The 15,904-nt window shown below is 36.0% G+C and overlaps 1 protein-coding gene across 1 annotated transcript in view; it reads left to right on the top strand.

Annotated features, from left to right (window-relative positions):
• Positions 1-4,235: 4,235 nt before the first annotated feature.
• LMO3 (LIM domain only 3) overlaps positions 4,236-15,904 on the top strand; it is a 98,996-nt gene continuing 87,327 nt past the window's right edge. Inside the window, exon 1 of the mRNA XM_057556811.1 lies at positions 4,236-4,241. The gene's annotated coding sequence lies outside the window, so the exon portion shown is untranslated. The remainder of the gene's footprint in view (positions 4,242-15,904) is intronic.

Genomic DNA, 15,904 nt, shown 5'->3' on the forward strand with positions numbered 1-15,904 from the left:
CAGCCGCCTTGACCTATGTCTCCTTTGAACTTCAGGATATATATCAAACTTATCTATTAAACATACAGCAATCTAAAACTCATTCTAAAAGTGAACTTAACAAGTTTCTCTCAAAATCAATTTTTTGACCTTTATCCTTTCTCCCAATTAGTCTTAACATCTTTTGAGTCTAGTTTCCTTTTGAGAAATGTTTATCCCCTAGTTTAGGGATTGGTTGGCATGGGAGAGAGGATGGGAAATTACTACAATGATAGAGGAATATATCAGTGTTTCTTCACCCCAGTCATACACTGGCATTACCTAGGGAGCTTTTGGAAAATACTGATGCCCAAGACACCACCCCCTAATGTTCTGATTTAATGTTTCTGCGTCATCCACTATATGCTGGACACCATGCTAGACACCTGGAATAAAATGTTAAGCTGGCGAGGTATGGTCTCTGCCAGCACATAGTTTTTAGTCTACTGATGGAAACAATTAAACTGGCAATGACTTTTTAGGATAATAAGCACTATAATAGAAAATATACAGATGGTTGTCACAGAACAAGCAGACCACCTAACTCAGATTCAGAAGGTTAGGAAAGGCCTCTGTAAGAAGTAACTTCTGAAGGGAGACCCAAAGGAATTAGCCAACCAGAGGTGAGAAGAGCTGTCTGTGCAGAAGGAACAGTGTGTGTAAAGATTAGAGACAAGAGGCTCAGTGAAAAAAGTTCAGTGTGTCTAAAACCAGGAACAAGTTAGAGGAAAGGTGTTAGAGCTGAAATTGGAAAAGTGAGCAAGGACCATATTTTAAAGTTCTAGTCTCTTGGGGAAGACATTAAACATTCCTAACTAGGGGCAAAAATGTTAGTCACGGGTTCATCAGGTCATGACCTTGATAAACATGGTGGTAAGGAGAAACTGAAACTTTGAGGGGATTATAAAGTGTTTTAACAGGGGAAAAATTTATCTTTTGTATTTTAAAAACCTTTTTCAAAATTTTCTTTTTTGTGTTAGGTCAGAAATATCTATGCTACAATCCACAAAGTATTAGCCAGGAATTATGAAATCAATAAATTTTCCTAAAAGTCTATGAGTCAGTGTTTCTTGTTTGCTTCTTAATTATGTTGTCCTGAAAGGACCATGAAACCATGTAGGAAATCCCAGTGGATTACTCACCACCATGTCCTCAAATTAATAGCCTGGAAGTGATGATGAACCTGTCCCTCTTCTTCCTCCTAGAGACCACAAATGCTTCATGCACACATCCAGACACAAAGTCCTCTATGTTTTTCTTTCTAAAAATTTCTAGAATCTACCTTCTTCTTTCATTCTTTTACTACTTGCCTGATTGTGGTAGGCAGAATAACAGTTCCCTAAAGATGTAGATCCTAATCCCAACAGCATGCAAATATGTTACCTTACATGGCAAAAAGGACTTTACAAATGTGAATAAGGTTAAAGGTCATGAGATGGAGTCATTTTCTTGGATTATCCAGGTAGGTGCAATTTAATCGTATGAATCTTTAAATGTGGAGAACCTCTTCCAGCTATGGTCAGAGACAGAGATGTGATGATAAAAGTAGGTTCAAAGAGAAGCTATATGGCTGGCTTTGAAGATCAAGAATGGGCCACAAACCAAGGTATGTGGATGGCCTCTGAAAGCTGAAAAATCAAGTCCTGGAGCTTTCAGAAAGGAACATAGCCTTCCAACACCTTGATTCTTTTTTTTTTTTTTTTTTTAATTAACAGACTTTACTTTTTAGAGCAGTTTTAGGTTTACAGTAAATTGAGCAGATAGTACAGAGAGTTCCCATAGATTCTATTCTCTACCCTTCTCAAAGTTTCCCTATTACTGACATCTCTTTCATTAGTACAGTATATTTATTACAACTGATGTACCACTATTGATACATTATAATTAACTAAGTCTATAGTTTACATTAGGGTTCACTGTTTGTTTTGTTCAGTTCTATGGGTTTCAACCAATGCATAATGTCATGTAATCACCATTAAAGTATCATAAAGAATAGATTCACTGCCCTATAAATTCCCAGTGCTCCATCTATTCAACCCTCTTCTTCTCCCCTTAAAACCCTGACAACCATTAATCTTTTTTATTGTCTCTATGATTTTGCCTTTTTCAGAATGTCATATAGTTAGAATCATATAGTATATAGTCTTTTCATTAAGCTACTTTCAATAAACAGTGTGCACTAAAAATTCCTCAGTATCTTTTCCTGGCTTGATCTCTCATTTATTTTTATTGCTGAACGGTATTCCAATGTATTGGTGCACTAAAATTTGTTTACCCATTTACCTTTAAAGGACATCTCGGTTGCTTCCAGTTTTTAGCAATAATGAATACAACTTCTATAAATATTTGTGTGCAGTTTTTTGTGTGGATATTAAGTTTCCAACTCATTTAGGTAAATACGCCGGAGCACATTGCTGGATCACATAATAATCACATAATAAAACTACATTTAGCTTTGTAAGAATCTGCCATATTTCCCCACCAGCAATGAATGAGAGTTCCTGTTGCTCCATATCTTTGCCAGAATTTGGTATTATCAGTTTTTTAAATTTTAGCTATTCTAATAAGCAGGTAGTAGTAACTCATTCTTGTTTTAATTTGTAATTCCTTCGTGACATATGATGTTGAGCATCTTTTCATAAGCTTACTGCCATTTGTATATCTTCTTTGGTAAGGTATCTGTTCAAGCTTTTGCTTATTTTTAAATTGGGTTGTTTGTTTTCTTATTTTGAGTTTTAAGAACTCTTTGCAAATTTTGGATAACAGTTCTTTATCAGAGGTCTTTTGCAAATTCTCCCAGCCTGTAGCTTGTATTCTCATTATTTTGACATTGTCTTTCACAGAGCAGAAGTTTTTAATCCAGTGAAGTCCAACTTACCATTTTTTAATTCATGGATTTTTTTTTGGTGAACAAAACTTGTCAAACCTCAAATTACCTAAATTTCCTCTGATGTTATCTTCTAAAAGTTTTATAGTTTTGCATTTTACAGTTAGGTCCATGATCCATTTTGAACTAATTTTGGTAATATGTGTAAGGTCAGTGTCTAGATATTTGTTTTTTTTTTGCATGTAGAGGTCCAGTTGTTCCAGCACCATTTATTATCAATAAAAAGACTATCCTTTCTCTATTGAATTGCCTTAACTCTTTTGACAAAGATCAGTTGACCATATGCGTGTGTGTCTATTTTAGGGCTAACTATTCTGTTTCATTACTGATTTGTCTATTCTTTCACCGATACCACACTGTCTTGGTTATCATGGTTTTATAGTAAGTCTTGAGGTTGGGTGGTGTCAATTCTCCAACTTTGATCTCTTCTTTAATATTGCATTGGCTATTCAGGGTCTTTTGCTCTTGCATACACATTTTGGAATCAGTTTGTCAATATCCAAAAAATAAGTTGCTAAAATTTTTATTGGGATTGCTTGCATGTAAAAATCAGGTTAGAAGAACTGACATCTTAACAATGTTGAGTCCTTCTGTGCAGGAACATGAAATATCTCTTCATTTATTTAGTTCTTCTTTGATTTCTTTTATTGGAGTTGTGTAGTTTTCTTTATATAGATCTTGTGCATATTTTGTTAGATTTATATCAAATATTTAATTTTGGTGCTAATAAAATGGCACTATACCTTTAATTTTAAATTCCAATTGTTAACACCAGGTACATAAAAAACCAACTGACATTTTTATACTAAAATTTGTATATTATATTTGTATCCTGCAACTTTGCTATATTCACTTATTAGCTCCAGGAATTTTTTGTTGTTGTTGTTGATTCTTCGGCAGTTTCTACATAGACATTCAAGTCATCTGCAGACAGTTTTATTTCTCCTTCTCAGTCTGTTTAACTTTATCTCCTTTTCCTATCTTACTGAATTATGTAAGACTTCTAGTATGATATTAAATAGAAATGGTAAGAAAAGACATCCTTGACTTGTTCTTAATCTTTGGGGGAAAGCATCTAATTTTTCACCATTAAGTATGTTGTTAGCTGTGGGGTTTTGTAGATGTTCTTTATCCAGTTGAAGAAGTTTCTTGCTATTCTTAGTTTCCCTAGAGTTTGAATAAAGGATGTTAGATTTTTGTCAAAGGCTTTTTCTACATCTATTGATATAACTATATGAGTTTTCTTCTTTAGCCTGCTGATGTGACTGATTTCATTAATTAATTTTCAGGTGTTGAACCAGCCTTATCTACCTGGAATAAATACCACTTGGTCAAGGTATGTAATTCTTTTTGGTGGGGAGTAGGGAAGGGGAGGGTTTGTTGTTGTTTAGACTTGCTAATATATCATTGAGAATTTTAATGTTCATGAGAGATATTAGCCTGTAGTTTTCTTTCTGTGTAATTTCTTTATATGGTTTTCATATTAGGGTAAAACTGGCCTCATAGGAGGAGTTAGGGAGTATTCACTTTGCTTCTATTTTCTGGAAAAGACAGTAGAGAATTGGTATTGTTTTTCTTCTTGAAGTAATAAAATTAGAGCAAATAACAAATATTTAAGGTCTACTTGCTTAATTTTATAATGCTCTTCTTTTTCTAGTTTCCTAAGATGGTAGCCTAGATTATTGATTTTAGGTCTTCTTTTTTTCTAATGAATACATTCTATGCTATAAATTCCCCTCTAAACACTGCTTTTGCTGCATTCCACAGATATTTATGTTATATTCTAATTTACACTTAGTTCAAAATACTTTTAAATTTTTCTTGATATTTCTTCTTTTGACTCATGTGGTATTTAGAAGTGTGTTGTTTAATCTCCAGATACGATTTTCCAGCTATCTTTTTGTTACTGATTTCTAGTTTAATTCCATTGTGTTTTTAGAGCATATTTTATATGATTTCTTACCTTTTAAATTTGTTGAAGTATGTTTTATGGCCCAGAATATGATCTATTTTGGTGAACGTTCCATGTGACTTTGAGAAGTATGTGTATTCTGCTGTTATTGAATGAAATATTCTATAAATGTCAATTAGACCTAGTTGACTGATGGTGCTATTCAGCTCAATTATATCCTTACTAATTTTCTGCCTGCTGGACCTGTCAGTTACTGATAGAGGGATGTTGAAGCTTCCAACTATAACAGTGGATTTGACTATTTCTCTTTGCACGTTTTTCAATTTTTGCCACATGTAATTCCACGCATTTTAGGTACATATGCATTAAGGGTTGTTATGTATTCTTGGAGGACTGACTTATTTATCATTGTACAATGTCCATCTTATCCCTGATAACTTTTCTTGTTCCATAGTCTGCTTATTCCTGAAATTAATTTTGATACTCCAGCTTTCTTTTGATTTGTGTTAGCATGGTATATTTTCTCTAGTTTAAATTGAGGATTTGTATGATTTCTTTTTTCTTCTCTCTTGGGATACCAATTATCCTTCTTTTTTATATTTTTCAGTAGTTTCCCTAGAGTTTCCATGTACATTGACAACTAATCTAAGTCCATTTTCAAATAAAATTATACCACTTCACAGACAGTTCAGGTTTCCTTACAGCAGAGAATTTCCAATTCCTTTCTCCAGTCCCTTATAGCATCCCTATCATTCATTTCACTTATCCATAAGTGGTAAATTACCCAATACATCTTTGCTATAATTATTTTGAACAGTTATCTATAACATCAATTAACAATAAGAAAGTTAAAAGTTTTCATTTTATCCTCTTTTATTTCTTCTTTAATGCTTTTCATTTCTTTACATAAATCTGGGTTTCTGATCCACGTCATTTTCCTTTTCTCTGAAAAATTTATTTCACCACTCCTTGCAAGGCAACAATTCCCTGGTTTTACTTTTCTGAGAAGTCTACTGGCAACAATTTTCTGGCTTTATTTTTCTGAGAAATTTTTATTTCTCCTTCACTTTTTTTTTTTTTTTTTTTTATGGCTGTGTTGGGTCTTCGTTTCTGTGCGAGGGCTTTCTTCTAGTTGTGGCAAGCAGGGACCACTCTTCATCGCAGTGCGCGGGCCTCTCACTATCGCGGCCTCTCTTGTTGCGGAGCACAGGCTCCAGACGTGCAGGCTCAGTAACTGTGGCTCACGGGCCCAGTTGCTCCGTGGCATGTGGGATCTTCCCAGACCAGGGCTCGAACCCGTGTCCCCTGCACTGGCAGGCAGATTCTCAACCACTGCGCCACCAGGGAAGCCCTCTCCTTCACTTTTGAATAATAAGTTCACTGGATACAAAATTTTTGGCTGATGGATGTTTTTTCTTTCAACATTTAAATATTTCACTCTATACCCCACTCTCTTATTACTTGCAATGGTTTGTGATGACATCCTTAATTTTAACACAATGTGGCCCATGTCAGACTTCTGACCTACAGAACTGCGAGATAATAAATCTGTATTGTTACAAGCCGTTAAGTTTGTGGTAAATTGTTATGGCAGCAATGGAAAACTAATACTCTAGTTCAGGTCTTCAATATCGCTTAGCTTAAGTAACCTCTAACTGATCATTTTATCTCAAGGCTCATCCTCCTCAAATCCGTCTTTGACACTGCTATCAGAGTGATTGATCAAAACTAAAATTAGACAGTGACTTAGGAATCTACTTAAAACTCTGTAGGCTACAAAATAAAGACCAAGTACCACAACATAAAATATGAAGCCCTCCATGATCTGGCCCCACCTACCTATTTAACTTTAGTTTTCATCATACATTCACTTTATCTTCTCATGATACCAAATTGTTTATAACTTATACTAGAAGAAATTCTTTGATTTCAAGCAAGCAGAAATGAAATCTGGTTAATATAACAAAAATGGAATTTATAAAAAGGATTCTAGATTAAGTAGTTTTAAAAAACCTTGGAAGATGAGGATCTTTCTATCTAGAAAGTTGGCATCAAATGAATCAGCACCAATACCACTACCATTTCTTTTCATGTGCCTGCTCAAGCCTTAAATTCTCAGAATACAGAGGAGAGAATTAACTTTTCCTATGTCAAGAGCACTTACTTCTCTCCAATCTCACTATCTCCATGTACCATCCATGTGGTCAGGGACAGTAGGATAGATTGATCCATGTCTTTGGCCCAGGAACTGAGATCTGTAACCTCAATGAAAAAGAAGAGAAACTATTGGGCAGACAAAAATGAGAACATCAGCACTAGGTTCCCTGTAAAAGAAAAAACTCTTTTTCTGTACTCACAAGACATCTGACACTGAATGTGTTGGTTTTCCACACCAAGCAATTCTCCAGTTCTCTGTGGATAGCAACTGGGTGTCTTAAAATTTAATTCATTGTAACACTAACTACCTGGAGTTAGTACAGACCCAACAGGTTAAGGGCTCAGTCCCCCAGGACTGTCTCCACTTCAGTCACCAGTCACAAGTCTGAGCCTCCCATACATCTGACTAACTATAACTCAGGGGTTTCCAAGACCCTTCCTTCTGTTTGATAATTTGCTATAACAGTTCACAGAACTCAGGAAAACTCTTCACTTACTGTTACCAGTTTATTAGAAAAAGAAACAACTCAGAACAGCTAAATGGAAGAGATGCATAGGACAAAGTATGGGGAAGGGTACAGAGCTTCCGTACCATCTCCTGGCATGCCATCCTCCAAGCAACTTGATGTTTTCAGCCACTCAGATGTTCCAAACCTCATCACTTAGTGTTTTTATAGAGGCTTCATTGCATAGACATGGTTGATTACATCATTGACCATTGGTGCCTAAGTCGGTCTCCAGCTCCTCTTCCTTTCCTGAAGATCAGAGGATGGAGCTGAAAGTTGCAATACTCTAATCATGCCTTGGTATTTCTGGCAACCATCCCCCATCCTCTAAGAGTAACTTCATTAGCATAAATTCAGGTATGGTTGAAACGGGCTTATTATGAATTAAAAAAATCTTCCTTTCTTCCATATCACTCAGGAAATTCTAAGGGTGTTAGGAGCTCTGTGCCAGAAACCAGAAACAAAGACTAAATATATATATATATATAATTATTATTATTATTATTATTATTATTATTATTATTACTTCACTATAGCACACCTTGGATTCATTATATTGACATTTTCTACATGTATGTCAGTTTCCCCAAGTAGAATTTGAACCTAAGGTTTTCCACAATGGTTTTACAAGATTAGACAGACCAACAGAACTTTCTTCCCTTCTTCCTTCGTGCCTTCCTTCCTTTTCATGCCCAAGAGCAGTTTCAACCTTTGTGCACTAAAGCATAAGTTCTAAGTGAAGAGCATTACACATTTTAAGTTCAAGACAATCTTGTTTCTACTTTAAGGAACAGAGTACCCCCCAAGCTGATATCAGAATTACAAATCTAGTCGTAAAAATAGATGTGTGATCAATCGAAATATTAGATAAAAGGCAGATACAGAATTGCTTTCCCCTAATAACTATACTGTTTTTGTTAAAATTTAATAAAAATTTTGCTAACGGCAACAAACATTTAGAACAGCACACCTCATGTCATAATCTCCAAAAACAAACAAACAAAAAAAAGAGTATTCCTTCCATATCTGACCAAAAAATCATGAAATTATAGGCAACAACAGTTTTCAAGTCACTGGCCTTCAAGACACAACGTTCAGTGATCCCTGAGAGATGGGAAGCAAATAAAGTGAGCCCTTTGATTGCCCCAGTTAGTTGCTGTGAGAACATACCCAGGTTGCTGCCCAGGAAGGGGGATCCCAGGCAGAGCTCAGCAGGATCTATGAGGTGAACAGTTGGAGTTGAGTCTAGGTAGAGCAAGGAGGCTAGAGTTCAAAGGACAGAGTGCCAAAGAGGAAGGAGCTATACACTGAGAAAACTTTGATGACCTCCACAGGGTCCCCCTTGAATATTCAGCTGAGTACTTACTAGCCCACGCATGTGTGAAATTACCTGAGGCTGGGGAACGAGCACCTTCCACAGAGCCAGAAATTAGTCTTTTCCTACAGCCAGACTGGAAAACTTCATAATAAGGGCATAAGGCAGAGTACACTGACGTGTCTTACCTCAATAGGGGAAAACTTCGCTATAGACTGAACACTGTTGCAGTCCCATCTAACAAAGCAAGAAAGCAAGATCTGAAAGGATCAAATGTTTCAAAGAGAGCAAAGCTCAAGGATAGTCACAGGAATACAAAAACATCCAGTACCCAGTAAGATAAAATTCACAATGTCTGCCAATCAATAAAAAATTATCAAGTATGTAAAAAAGCAGGGAAATCAAACTCATAAAGGAGAAAAATCTGTTTTCCATATGTTCAAAAAGTTATATGGATAAATATAAGATATTTTATATATATATATATATTTTTTAAATTTTAATTTTTATTTATTTATTTATTTTTGGCTGTGCTGGGTCTTCGGTTCGTGCGAGGGCTTTCTCTAGTTGCGGCAAGTGGGGGCCACTCTTCATCACGGTGCGGGGACCGCTCTTCATCGCGGTGCGCGGGCCTTTCACTATCGCGGCCCCTCCCGTTGCGGGGCACAGGCTCCAGACGCGCAGGCTCAGCAGCTGTGGCTCACGGGCCCAGCTGCTCCGTGGCATGTGGGATCTTCCCAGACCAGGGCTCGAACCCGTGTCTCCTGCATTAGCAGGCAGATTCTCAACCACTGCGCCACCAGGGAAGCCCAATATAAGATATTTTAAAAGACTCAAATCAAACTTTTAGAGAGGAACAATACAAAGTATGCAATAAAAAGTACACTGTCTAGGATTACATTTTAGACATTGCAGAACAAAAGATTAGTAAATTTGAAGACACAGCAATAGAAACTATCCAAAATGAAATACAAAGAGAAATGAGAATTTTTTTAAATGAACAGAATATCGTTTACCTGTGGGACAAGTTTCATTGACCTAATATACTTGTAAATGAGGCTGAGAGAAAATATTTGCAGGTCATATATCTGATGAAGGACTAGCATCTAGAATGTTTAAAAGAACTCTCAATCCTCAATATTAAGAGAAGAGACAAGCCAATTTTTAAATAAAGACAAAAATTTGAACAAACATGTTACCAAAGAAGATATATAGATGCCAATTAAGAACATAAAAAGATGCTCAATATCATCAATCATAGATAAATGCAATTTAAAACTACAAGGAGATACCACTACACACCTTTGGGAATTGCTGATATTAGAAAGATTGTTCATGCCAAGTAGTGGTGATGACATAGATGAACTGTTACTCTCATACACTGCTGATAGGAATCTGAAGAGGTACTACCACTTCAGAAAAGTTTGGCGGTCTTTTATAGCTAAACTTACACACCTACTATATGATCCAGCCATTTCACTCCTGGGTTTGCCTAAGAAAAAATTAAAATATATGTCTATACCTAGATTTTATATGACTGTTATAGCAACTTTATTTAGAATAGCCTAGTCAAAACCTGGAACCGACCCAAATGTCCATCAGCATGTAAATGGATAAACAAACTCTGTTATACCAAACCAACAGAATACTACTCAGGAATACAGAGGAATAAACTATTGATACATACTACAATAACTAAGATCTACAATAAACTAATAAACAAAGGCATAAACTACTGATACATACTAGAACATCAATGAATCTTCAGATAATTTTGCTGAATTAAAGAAATCTGATGAAAAGATTGCATTCTGTGTAATTTCATTTATAAAAATCTAGTAAATACAATCCAATCTATAGTGAAAGTGGTTGTCTAGCAATGGGGAAAGGAGAGGTTACCCGGGAGTGACAGGAGGAAGAAATTACAAAAAGACATGAGAAATTTTGGTCAGTGATAGAGATACAATTATCTTGATTATGGTGATAGATTCATGGGTATGTACATGTCAAACACATCAAATTATATTCTTTAAGTATGTGCAATTCATTGAATGTCAATTATGTATCACTAAAGCTTTTTGAGAGGTAGTATCCATTGAAAGAGACAAAAGACTATTGTACAGCTGGACATAATTCTAAATTTACCCTTTCTTTTTTTTGTAAGTAAAATTTTATTGGAACATAGACACACCTGTTTGTTTAAGCACCATCTATGACTACTTTTACACTATGAGGATTGAGCTGTTTCACCTTCTCCATTCCAACCCAACCCAGAAGCAGGTCAGAGGAAAGAAATGCAAAAAGACAAAGTCCTGGGGATTCTTATTAAGCCAGGAAATCTCTCACATTTGGGGGAGAATACTGAGGGGATGAGAAGAAAAAGAAATGGGAAAAACTCTGAACAGCTTATGTACCTGTTTATCAGCTCTGGAACTCAGTAGCAGCGTGAGTAAATGGCAGAACTCCAAATTTGGTGTAGCCAAGCAGTGCATAAAGTCATAATCAGAAAAACCTAATTATAGAAGGAAAAAATAGAACATAAGTGACAGATGATTCAAGGCGAAGGGACCAGGTAAAAGAGGTGTCAGGTGATGTTTCTCTCCCCACCCTCACACTCCAAGGGATTCATTGCTGGCGTCTCAGTCTCTCTCAGTACTTTAAAACTTCTGGCATCATTTTGCCTGAAGCTGGGGATGCGGTGGCAAGAGTTGCTAAGCATAGAAAGGGAAGATGGACCACTTTAATTTTTAAAAATAAGCAAAAGCTTTTGGGTTCCACAATGAGTCTGTGGAATCATTTTAAAATTCTCCCAAAGGGGTAAGATATATTCTTAACTAAGTGGCATGAATGTGTCTCAGAAGAGCAAAGAGGACTTCCCTCGTGGTCCAGAGGTTAAGACTCTGTGCTTCCACTGCAGGGGGAATGGGTTCAATCTGGGAACTAAAATCCCACATGTGGTGTGGCCAGAAAAAAAAAAATTGGTTCTTTAAAAAAAAGAAAGAAAGAAAAAAAAAAAAGAAGAGCAAAGAAATCTCAGATGAGAGAGAGGGGACTTGAGTTCTCCAAACAAATGGTACACATGTTCAGGTAATGACCAAGCATCCTGCTGTACATCCTCAGGTGTTAGAAGAATCGGTTGAGCATGAAATGTTAAGTCATCAAACTATGTATCTGAAAGATGATGAGGTATCATATAAAGTGAGGAAGAAGTCAAAGTGAGCTTTGATGGGGCTGACCATGTTAAACACCAACAGGTTAAAAGAAATGATGTCATATATGCAAACCGCAACAGTTAAAAGGAGGAAGAAGAAGGAAAGGAGGGGGAGAAGAAGTAAAAGAGATAGAAAGGAAAATAATAGAAAAAATATAAAGATAATGAAGAGATTTGCCATGAGTGCTTTGTTCTGTATCATTACCTAATCAGAACACAAATTGGATTTTTTTTAATCCACAAAGATGAAATTATTTTTTAAAAAGCAGAATAAGATAAGAGGGTAATTGTAGTGTTAAGGACACAAATTGAAGAAAACCATTTTATAATTAAATTTAAAAGTATAGAGAAAATGTCTTTAACATTTTTACTTATGGCCTGGGATGAAGGGATTTTATTTGGATTTCTTAGGACTTCTATTTTACTTCTCAATAAGCACATAAAACTAGCACCATTAAAATGCAATAAGTAAAATGTTTAATAAAGTATGTTGATAAAGCTAAAATCCAAAGTAGGACGTTAGAACAAGGACTTTATATGATCACAGTAAATTCATAAAGAAAAAAATCAAAATGATTAAAACAATTAGAAGATAATAGATATGAAATACAGATATGATCATATCTAAATATTACTGGTTTCTCTGAAATAAGAAACTAAAGAAATGGCATAGAAAAAAATTCAATGATATAATACAAGAAAACTTTCTGAAATTAAAGAACTGAATCTGTACTTTATATGAAGATATTGTGTTCCACCAAAAAAACCATACCATCGATAAAAATGATTCATGGGGACTTCCCAGGCAGCCAGTGGTTAAGACTCTGCGCTGCCAGTGCAGGGGGTGCAGGTTCGATCCCTGATCAGGGAACTAAGATCCCACATGCTTTGCGGCACGGCCAAAAATTTTTTTTAAAAAGGACTAATGTAACAAATAGTGCAAAAGTGCAAAGTACTATGTCAGTGCACAGGTGAGAAAAATTAAATCCTACCAGTGGAATTAGAGAAGGCTTCATGGCAGAGATATCATCTGAGATGTGCCTTAAGAGGTGGATTTCTTTGGAAGATGATGGTGGGGAAATATGCAGACAATAGCTTGAGCAAGAGTAAAGTGAGAAATTATAAAGGACTATTTGGAAAAATGCATGAATGGAAGGTTGACAGACAGGTAAAGATGGATGTGGATCTAAAGATCAGAAGTAATTGAGAAAAGGTAACCAATGTACTAAACCTGAATTTCATTCTGTAGGTAATAGGAAATTGTTGGCATTTTTTGAATTAGGCTTCTACATATCACTTTTTTCTTCCAATGCACAAGTCCTACCCCTAAGGCAAGAACTTAAAATAAAGGCTATGATTAATATTTCAGACTGAATTGCCCTTTCCTCAAAACTGGCAGAGCTTAGCCCATGGTTTCCAACCTAGGATGTTTGGCAATGTCTCGAGACATCTTGGTTGTCATATCTGGGAGAAGGGTGCTATTGTCACCTAGTGGGAAAAGTCCAGGTATGCTGCTATTCATGCTAAAGTGCAAAATCCAGCCCTCCTCCCCCCAACAACAAAGAATTATCAGCCTCAAAATGTCAGTACTACTGAGGTTGAGAAACCCTGGTCTAAAGCTAGGCTAACCAACAAAACCAAACCAAATACTTACCAATTTTCTGTTGAGATGTCCAAGCAGTTACAACACTCCAAATGCCTCTCCTTACTATCCACAAACTCGTTGTACCAATGCAGAAATATCTCTCTAACCCCATTCCATCCAAAAACACTGTATCTATTTAATCCACTATGCTGCTCATCCTTGATAACCAAAGATACTGGCCAAATAAATTCCATTTCTATATTCCCTCATGTTTTGAATTTTATTCCAATATAATTCTATACTTCTTCCCTCCAACTAATTCTCCCATTGCTGTCTTATTCTGCACCTTCTACTTATTCACAGAATGCTCATATACTTTTCTATAGCTTTCTCAATTGTCCTAAGCACCATGAGGGCTGGGAGGAGAGTAGACATTCATCTCAACTCCTATTTCTTCTTTTAAACTATAATGTCACTTTCTTGAAATTACTTTTTAGGCTCATGACACTTGGCTACATAATCTCAACATTTCCTTTATTTGTCATTTTTGATCCTCTTATGATCTAAATTCATTAAGAACACTGAAACTCTCATTACAAATACAGTAATGATCATGAGTATCTCCAGTGCTTATATACACAACTTTCCCAATACCCTAGTCCCACAGACCTCTTCAATTGTAGGGAGTCTATATCCCTTTTATATCACTCTTTTAGTCATTCATACCCAAAAGCATATCACTTTGAACCGGTCCACTCCTGAAAAAACAAGCAACAACAAAAATCATTATCACAGTTCTTTACTGCTATATCAGCCAAGGTATCTAGGTACAATAGAAATCAACTCTTGCTAATTTAAGCAGGAAAAAAACTACTGAAAGAAAATTGAGTAACTAAGACAATGATCAGGAAGGCTGGAATGCAGCTCAGAAAATGGCAGCTCAAAGTGAAGATAGGTAGGCAGAACAGCAGCTGTGAGCATGCAACTGAATCCACCAGCAAGGACTCCACTCACCACTACCAAAGTCTCTGATTACCGGAGTTGAAGCTTGATTTACTGCCACTCCCCACTGCATATTAGATGTGGCTACTGCCACTGCCAGATGGATTTTCCATTGTCTTCCATTCTTTGCAAGACTAGTTCCTTATTTAAATTTCAAGACAAATGTGTTTCATGCCATCTTGCCTTAGTGCAAAACTCCCCATTGCTTTCCCCTACTGGAAAGCTCATTTTTCAAAATCTAGCTCAAAAATGTCCTATGAAGCCTTGTCTGTCCCACCCAGTAGTTAATCATTCCTTCCTTTGCATCATCTATGTATCTATTACCTCACTAAAGCATTTGTAGTATTGTATTGCAATGATTTATTTGTAAGTCTGTATTTCCTACCAAATAGCCAGTGCCTTGAAAGCAAACACCATAGTTTATTTATCTGTGATTCTCCAGCACAGTGTTTTAACATATTGTAGGTGTAAGAATAATTTACTGCTGAGAGGATATCATCCTTCTCATTTTCACATCAATACTGAGGACTCCCTGTTGTGTTTTATAAAGAATTTCCATATTTTTTTATGAATGGATAGAGTTGATTTTTCAGATTAAAGTTAAAGAACATTGTGATGTAGACCAAGCAAAGCTATCCTTGTGCGTAGGCAAAGTGGACGTGGGCTTAAAGGCACCTACCTCAGATACCACCTCCACTACTTTTGAATATATCCCATTGGTTCTGGAAAGGTCCCTATTAAAATACAAATGTTCAGACATGTCAGCAGTAGGTTATTAGATAACTGTAGAGAACAACAGGATGAGAGAAGTGAAAACAGAGGAAAAGAGGTTAAGAAAGCTCTGGGGTTTGAGTTCTACAAGGTGGGAAGAGTTAAGTGAGTGTCCCGGTGGGGGGGCCTAGGACCACAAAAGGCTCCCCACTGGGACACTCACTTAACTCAGAGTGATTATCGCTCTGAGTTATCAGAATATCAGAGTTTAACTTCACCTAGGTTACAATTTTGCCCAGGTCAAACCAGCCATAACCAAAGATAAGTGCAACATTTGAGAGCCTGCAAAACAAATTTCACCCTGTCTTTTGAATCCCTAAAGTGAGAATACATTTACATTTTGAATATTAATATAATAATTTCAGTTTTCCAGGTTGCTTTTCAATAAAACATAGAATGATACTAAGAAATTTTCATAGTTGTGAGGGGAAATAAAGAAACATAGTATATTTTATAACTAGGATGAAAATAAAAATACAGTAAGAATATAAAATTGAGATTTCATACAATGGCATAAAATGGACTTGTGATTATAGGGAC

This window comes from Balaenoptera acutorostrata, chromosome 11 (assembly GCF_949987535.1).
Source record: "Balaenoptera acutorostrata chromosome 11, mBalAcu1.1, whole genome shotgun sequence".
NCBI lineage: Eukaryota > Metazoa > Chordata > Mammalia > Artiodactyla > Balaenopteridae > Balaenoptera > Balaenoptera acutorostrata.